This window comes from Triticum dicoccoides, chromosome 3B, assembly GCF_002162155.2.
Source record: "Triticum dicoccoides isolate Atlit2015 ecotype Zavitan chromosome 3B, WEW_v2.0, whole genome shotgun sequence".
NCBI classification, from domain to species: domain Eukaryota; kingdom Viridiplantae; phylum Streptophyta; class Magnoliopsida; order Poales; family Poaceae; genus Triticum; species Triticum dicoccoides.
Window position 1 is genome coordinate 813,365,198 of NC_041385.1, and position 8,743 is coordinate 813,373,940.

The window sequence follows — 8,743 nt, forward strand, 5'->3', positions numbered from 1 at the left end:
GGCGGGCGCGGCAGCGAGCGGGCAAGAGAGCGGGCGCGCAGGCGGCGGCGCGGGCTCGGCGCGCATGCGGCGTGGCAAGGCTGCAGCGCGCGCGGGCGGGTAGACGAGCGGCCACGGCGAGGGAGAGCTCGCGCGCGTGTCTCTTCGCTGCTGCGGGACGGCCACGACGGGCGAGTGGGCGCAGGCGGGGAGCAGGCGTGCCGGCCACGCCGAGCTGGCGCGGGTACGGCGCAGCGCGTGCTGCTGTGGACGGGCCAACTGCATACACGGACATTTTGAGGTTGGTGGCCGCGTTGGGCGCCTCCAACAAAACCCGAACACGCACGTACGTTTTGACACCCATTGCCATCTCAAACGGACAAAATCCGGGCAAAGGAGATGTCTGTTTGGAGTCGTGCGCTCGAGTTGGCCTAACCGCGTCTACTTCTCGCGCGACCACCGAGCCAAAGCCGCTGCCGCCGGCAGCTGCGCGCCTACACGGCACCGGCCGCCCCTCGGACGATCAGTTATTCAGCCTCGACCTATACAGTGCATGCCGGCCGGCCGGCCGCGTCGCCGTCCCTAAGAGAAAGAAGAAGCGCACGACTGATGAAGCCCTAGGTTCAGTTCTGATCTATTGCTTTCTAATTTTCCTATTATTATTCTATTCTAGTTGCATGTTTAAAAGGTAAAAACTGGTTGTTAGGTTGATTGAACTTAGCTTCATGTAACAATTTCGTATGAATTAAGTTTAAGCATGTGGCTGTTGGAGTAGAATAAATTCTATATGTGCCTTCATGTACGTCAATGTATTTATTGTTTAACTATTTAACAATGACAGGAAAACTAATGGAGAGATTTTTTGCAAAATCTAGTATGCTTGAAATAGTTCATCTAAGGGCATGTACAACGGGGGCGCTTAGGCCCGATGCCAGGGTTCCATTCCTGAACGTTTTGGTCTAATCCCGTCCGATTCTGGGATTCTCACTAGCGTTGATGCCAGCCCAGTCGTCGGGCGCCTCCTTCCTTTTACTGTCCTATGTATGAGAAAAAAAATCTTCTTGTTAGCCCTCAAATAGGCGCCCATGCGTTGGCCCTTCAGACTCTTACATCGAGGCAATCTTCAAAATTAATAATTTATATTATCTAAGTGCCCATACAGGAGTCTCTCCATTGTAGATACCCTAAACAAGCTTACTCGGTAATGTGCTAAAGCTTATATTTTTATCTGTCAATGCTTACATTCTATCTGTATTTAAAAATGATTTTTTTTCTTGCTGGGGCTTGAAGGCTAGAAATCGCTTTAAAGGAACGACATATTCATATTTCTCGAGTTTTTCTGTCTTAAGTGGTTAGTTTACTTTTATTTTGGCAATGAACTTGTCATAGTTACGTGTGTGATGATATTATCTTACAAGAAAGTATACGATTTCGCTTCTTACACATTATATGTATGCTTCTGTGGTTGGTTTGTTAAGTGATCTACCTATTAGTTCGTACACATGTTTCTGAAAAAATATCGTACACCTCTTTGCCCCCTCTCGGTTTTTATCCTGGCTCCGCCCCCGCATTGTATACTAGAATAAATTCAGAATAGTGAGAACACACATACCAAGTCTAAGAGTGAACCCAGATGGATAGGTCCCGACACAAGGTCTGAGCTACACTTAGGTTGCTATAACTTTGTCTTCTCTGCTGTGGCCATCAACATAATTTCATCACTGGACCGGTCGCTCAACACCTACCAGATGGGGCTCTCTAATTGACTAATATCAATCATTTGAACAGATTGTACGAGTTTGCAGTGCAAAAAGATTGCACATTACATTCCGATTTCGCAAAAAAAAAAATGGAAAACGGCACAACCACCGTATATAGCAAATGAATGCTCCTGGCTACCCGCGTCAGCATCACTACATTCATACTAGCTCAATAATTGGTTAATCGTAAATGTTGGAATGGCAATGGCAAATTGGCAATCGAAGAGCCGGACAGATAGGCCGATCGCTCTTGCATTCCAAGCTCCGACTGGTGCCCACATACGTAGCTACTCCCTTATAGCTTGAAAAATGTTTTTGTATTATGGGACGAAGTGAGTAGCTTGGATCCATGATTCGAGCGACGAAAAAACATCTGACACGTGGCCGACAGATCGGTTGGCGCCCGGGCTTGCTCCATGATCCTGTGGCCGTGGTGGAGTACTATCCGGCGGGTAGATCATATCCGACGGTGAAAAACTCCCCTGACAAGAGGAGGAGAGGAGTGTGTATCTATCTAACCGATCAAGTAATCATCAAATGATCGAGGCGACAATCTCTGACGAGACGGAGCATATTTATTGACGGAGACCCAGAATGGACACGACGGAGTGTGATGGATATCGCTAGGGTGGCCACTGGCCGGCCGGGCGCCGGGACCAACCTCGGTCGTCAGTCTTGGCCTGCACACCTCGCATGCACGCTGCCTCGCCTTCCGTCGTCGGCTCCGCGTTCATTCATTTCTTGGACAGCGCCACCGATCGACGCCAACACAATCACGCAAGTCCCGGCCGGATCGAATCCTATCATTGTACGTACGTTGGTGCAACCATTTTATTCCATACATTTCCGGTTCTCCATCACACATAAACCCTTCGGGTTTCCAAGAGCCCATACGGAATGCATATCACGTACCTTTTTTTTTTATGGAATTATCACATTCTCCCTCCGTTTTTTTAGACTGCATATAAGATTTGAATAAAGTAAAACTTTGTTAACTTTGACCAAGTTTATAAAAAAATCAAAATTCATAATATCAAATCAGTATTGTGAGATGCATTATGAAATTAATTTTCATACCATACAGGTTAAGTATTATAGATGCTGATATTTTTCCTACAAAGTTGGTAAAACTTTACGAAGTCTGAATTTGACCAAATATTATATGCAAATTAAAAAGAAACGGAGGGATAATGCAACATTTGATGTGCACTGATCTCACTAATCATTAGTTCCACACAATTAAAACGGGTGTTCAGACTAAGCTCATACTACCAATCATTAGCTCATACTTACTCGCGCGATCGTGTTGACGCTGATACCATTTTCTAAGGCTGGTCACAATGGGCAAGAACATAAGTTAGTAACTTACACACTTTCCTAGACTATGTTACTACCACCATAGTGGGTAGGAACATCTATGTAGTGTCATGCAACGATGTATTTATTAGGTTATAGACTCATTGTTTATTGAAGTGTGTGATGTTTCGGTAACTTAGCTAGTTACCACAAGCACCTCTCTCTTCATTAAATATGTGCCACATAAGCAAAGTTGTATTGGAGTGTGTGATGTTACTCCTAAGTTCCTCTCCATTGTGACCAGCCTAATGCGTAACTGATCAGTAGATAATCCTACTTGGACCGGGGAGGTTAGCGTGGTCATTCAAAAATGCTAGACATACAAAGACTTTCACGCTTTTACACGCTCCTTTCATCTAACAACCAATCACAAACCTCTCCCCCCCTGATTTTCAGGGGTGGGCCGTCCAGCTCACCTATTGATCAATCAAGGTTAATCATCATGTAAAAGCCTGTAAATCGTTTATACTGTAGCATTGCCGGTGGTCATTTCAGTTCGGCACAGTGCTGTGGTTGCACGCACAACCGGTGTGCCATATATCTACGTACAGAATACTGATCAATGCGCGGGCTACCTAGCTAGCTGTGCCCTGTATGTAAGCTCATCAATCCACCTCACACGATCCCGCAAACTGATGCGCTCTGCCGCGCATTCCATCCACGGCCTCGCCGGCGCCGAAGTATCAACCTAGCTGCGCACTGCCGCCATGTCCGGCGAGCTCTCCACGCGCTCGTCGCCCTCGTTCGCCGCCTCGCCCTCCGGCACCGACGACGCGCGGTCAGCAGGAGAGTCGACGCCGCTGCGGGTCGAGGCCGAGGGCAGCAGGTCCGGCGGCACTGGCAGCACCGTCGGCGGTGGCAACGGCGGCGGCAGCAGCTGTGGCTGGGGCAGTGGCGCGTCGGGGACACGTGGGCGCTGGACCCGCGCGCGCGGTGGGTCCGGGAGTGCAACCGCGCCTACCTGCTGTCCTTCGCGGCGGGGCTCATGCTGGACCCGCTCTTCCTGTACGCCGTGTCGGTGAGCGGCCCGCTCATGTGCGTCTTCCTCGACGGCTGGCTCGCCGCCGCGGTCACCGTGCTCCGCTGCATGGTGGACGCCATGCACGCGGGGAACTGCGTTACGCAGGTCCGCGTCGTGCGCGCCGAGGCCACGGCAGCGAAACGGACGCGGCGCCGGATCGCTGACAAGGAGCAGGCCGCGGCGGACGCGGACCAGGCGGAGGTCGACGCCGCGGCCGCGCGAAGCCTGCCGGCGTACGCCAGGTCCAGGAAAGGGATGACGCTTGACTTCTCGAAATCATTCTGGGAAGCTTACGCACCCCGGTCGCGTTATCTTGGCCGCCCGTACGCGCTGGGATCCATGCCGTCGTCAGCCGCTAAAACGGGTCACGGGCATTGCGGCAGTGTGATTACCCACCACAGGTCTGTGATCATTCTAGTTCCAGTAGGCTACTGTGCATGAAGTCTAGCTGGGCAACACAGCAAAAAGACACGCGCATATGGACAAAGTCAACAACAACACAGCTTCACATACTCGTGACATGGGTTTTTAACTCAACTCCGCTTTTTGGTTACGCGGGTGGGAGAAGGTTCGCTGGCAGTGCCTGGTGAGTGGTGACCATGACTCAGGTACGATGCACATGTTTTAGGACATGGACGAAGTACACGATGAAAAGTCACAGTTCATGTACAATGTACATGGTTTGGGATCAACGTCCGTTGCATCATTCGAATGTTCGAAATCTCACAAACTGGGCACGGTAGCGACAACGTACAGGGAGGCGAGCATGGGACGCCATGGATACAACGTTAGAATACACGAGTCGACATGAACGTTGGCACGGTGGCAACGACGGACGTTGAGGCGAGCATGATGCCATGGATACAATGGTTAGAATACACGAGTCGACATGGATGTTGGCACGGTAGCGACGACGGACGTCGAGACGAGCATGATGCCATGAATACAACACTTAAGGTACGCGACTCGACGCAGACGTCGGGACGGTAGCAACGATGGACGCGGAGACGAACACATGACGCTACGAATACAACACTTAAGATACGCGACTTGACACGGACGTCAGGACGGTAGCAACGACGGACGCGGAGACGAACACATGACGCCACAAATACAACGCTTAAGGTATGCGACTCGACGCGGACGTCAGGACGGTAGCAACGATGGACACGGAAACGAATACAACACTTAGGGTACACGACTCGACGCGAACGTCGGGACGATAGCCTGAGACAAATACGTATGCCACGAATACAACAGCTAGGGTACGCAAGTCGATGCAGACGTCTGCACGGTAACGACGATGATGGACGTGAAGACGAGCACGGTACGCCATGGATACAATGGTTAGAGGAGGCAGGTCGACACGGATGTCTGCTCGGTCACTGTCCGCGGGCATATCTAGATATGTCTGTGTACGTATAGGGGACCGATTTTACAACTATGGTTGTGTAGAAGCTCCAAGCGCTCGTATTTTGCGAGGGACCTCCAGATGTGCTTCGCACATGTCAAACACTTATCGATGGCTGTACGAGTGATCGGGGTACACGAAACAAACAACTTGTGCCGCGCCACATGCATTTTTCTACGATAGCTGGCCTGATGATTTTTTTTCTTGCATTGACACAGGGAAGTAGGGAACAGTGCTAGATTTTATTTAGACCGTTAGCCCATGAGACACCGTCTCGTGAGCATCTCATCGATCTTCGGGCGGCAGAAAGAAACAAGACGTCTCAGAATCTAGGGGACCTTTTTATTCAGTCCTACCCACGAGCCTGCCAACCTACTGTATGAGTCAGGTCATGACGCTAGTTAATGGAGCTTAATGCTACGTATCTCGAGGTACAAGAAAAAAAACGGACTGCCAAGATAACGTGGCCCGGGTGCGTAGGCTCAAAAAATCCACCTCCCTTCTCGTCATCCTCCCTGTGATGCAGGTGCGTGCCTCTTCCGTTTCCTCCCTGAGCTACCTCTACGATGAACTAGAACATAAATGCGCGCGTTGCTGCGCCCGTATGTCTTAAGGATAAAATTTAAAATTGTTAGAGAAAATTAGAATGATAGAAATGTCTAATAATTTCAAATGCAAACTTTAACATCTTGAAGTTGGTGGTGGGGCATGTGTAAGTAGGATGTAGTGAGTGAGATATTACAACGTATGCCCATTGCTTCTCCTATTCTGATTTGGATTGTTTGACTATTCTATTATTTTCTCATAGCTCTTATCTAATCACATGTTCCTCCCTTTCCAGCTTGGTGCTATAAGCGAGCATGTCAAATGGAAGGCTTGCCATCGCCAAGGGCAAAACTACGCCGTGGCTTGCCTGGATGAAAAGCAAGATGAAAAAGGCAAAATAAGGCGATGTGATTGGTACGAGTATATATGAAAGTAGCTCAGCTATAGAAAGAGGCAAACGGATAACAATTCTCCTCCACCAACATCAGCAGTTTCAGAAGGGCGACCAATGATCCATCACTGCCATGGTTCTGCCGCCGCTTCTCGCTGGATAGGACGCACTGGCAGAGCTTAGTGTATTGCTGGGGGGCTGTGGCCCCCCCAACCTTAGACAATTTTGTGAAGGAAATACTAACTTTGTGCTTAGTTGGAAGAAAAATTAGCATTTTGCCCTCTTAAATGTTCATATTTTGTGTTCCAGCCCCCCCAAGCATTCTCCTGTAGCTCCAGCACTGATAGGACGATTCACATGGTCAGAGCAGGTGTAACAGTACGACGAATGCAGACATGTGGGGCGGTACAACTGCCAGGGCATGGAGGTCGACGAATGCAGCGTGAAAACAGGGGTGTACGCCGACGCTGCATGCGGCCGCCGCAACCGCAATGGAATGGAACACGAACAACGCAGTAGGGCAGGCCATGGGAAAAAAGGGACCTACCTACGGGAGCCTACGAAGGAATAATAGAGCGACGACCCCCCGGCACACGTGTCTTAGAAGCTCGCCGTCGGGACGCAAGACGGCGGCGGCGCAGCGCCAACGAACAGGGGAGGAGCGCAAGGATACGGCCGGGACAAGAATGAACAGCCTGGAAGGTCCTCACATTGTTCTGGGCCAGCTACGAACAATTGGGCCCAATGGCCGTTCGACCAGTAAAAGGCCCGATTACTCACCGCACGCCTTACTCGTTCCGAGGAGCAGGGCCTAGGTAACGATGCCTCGAGCGGTCAACGTGCGTAAGTGATCTCTGCGACGGCCAAACTAATCTGGAGTGTGTACATGGATGGGATCCAACGACTGAGAACGTCAAATCGCTGTGAAAGGGCATAGCTGGCTCTGTTTTACTGTCTAGTAAATTTCATCTGGATTTCTTGAAAACTACGTACCCAGAAACGGTTTTTGCTGCACGATCAAAGATACACAATATTGATGCAATGGATATTCTATTAAAACTCCTTTTTGGGGTTTCTTGGTTTGTTTTCTGCTAAGACTACCTTCACTGTGTTTAGATTATCTAGAGCACCTGCTCAGCTTCTGATCTTGCTTATATTGACTTCAGTTTAATTTGTTGGTCCGCATGAAAATGTGATTGCATAAAAAATTACATGGGCTGGAAATCACTTGTTAATCCTACAACCATTCCCCGTAGGAAAAATTGCACCCAACAACATTACGCCTCGTCATCTCATAGATCATTGTTTCGGTTTGTAAGTCGTTACCATAACCCGCGGTTCTTCACACCACATTTCATCTTGAGTTCTTGACTGTTCATAAATTTTACAGTATGATTTCTTTGTCAAATGACACAGGAGTACTAGCTAAATCCGGTTAACCGAGCAGTAGCAATCTTTGATGGCGTTTTCCTTCAGATTCTTTAAAAAAAAAAAGATGTCCAAACTCCTGTACCGTGCAGTGACACGCCATCTCATCCCATTTTTTAAGGGATCTCATCCCAGTGATTTCATTTAATTAACCCATGGCTAAATCCAGTTAACCACAATCGAGTAGTATTTTCGAATACGACAACAGCCCCTTCAAGAAACAACGATAGACCTCCTCGCATAGGATCCCCTAGGATTCCAACAGGTAGATTGTGTTTCAGCATAGGTTCCTGTTTAAGGAACACTTCATCTATTTTCCTTCTTTCCTTCATAAACATATCATTTTCATGGTCAAGCAAATATTGTTCTAACGGGTCAGTAGGAGGCACGGCAATAGAAGCAAGACCAATAATTTCATCCTTACTAGGTAGTTCTTTAACACAGGGTTGTCTACCAAATTTAGAAAAATTAAACTCATGTTTCATATCCCCCAAGCCAATTGTAAAAACATCCTTTTCACAATCAACTTAGCATTAACAGTGTTCAAGAAGGGTCTACCAAATATAATGGGACAAAAGTCATCTTGTGGGGAACCAAGAACAAGAAAATCAGCAGGATATTTAACTTTCCCACACAAGACTTCAACATCTCTAACAATCCCAAATGGTGTAATAGTATCTCTATTGGCAAGCTTAATAGTGACATCAATATCTTCTAACTCAGGGGGTGCAATATCATGCATAATCTCATTGTATAAGGAAATAGGTATTGCACTAGCACTAGCACCCATATCACATAAGCCATGATAACAATGGTCTCCTATTTTAACAGAAATAACAGGCATGCCTACA

General features: G+C 48.4%; 1 pseudogene; it reads left to right on the plus strand.

Moving 5' to 3' along the window:
• Nucleotides 1-3,802: 3,802 nt before the first annotated feature.
• On the plus strand, nt 3,803-4,557 carry LOC119280138 (annotated as a pseudogene).
• The last annotated feature ends 4,186 nt before the right edge of the window (nt 4,558-8,743 follow it).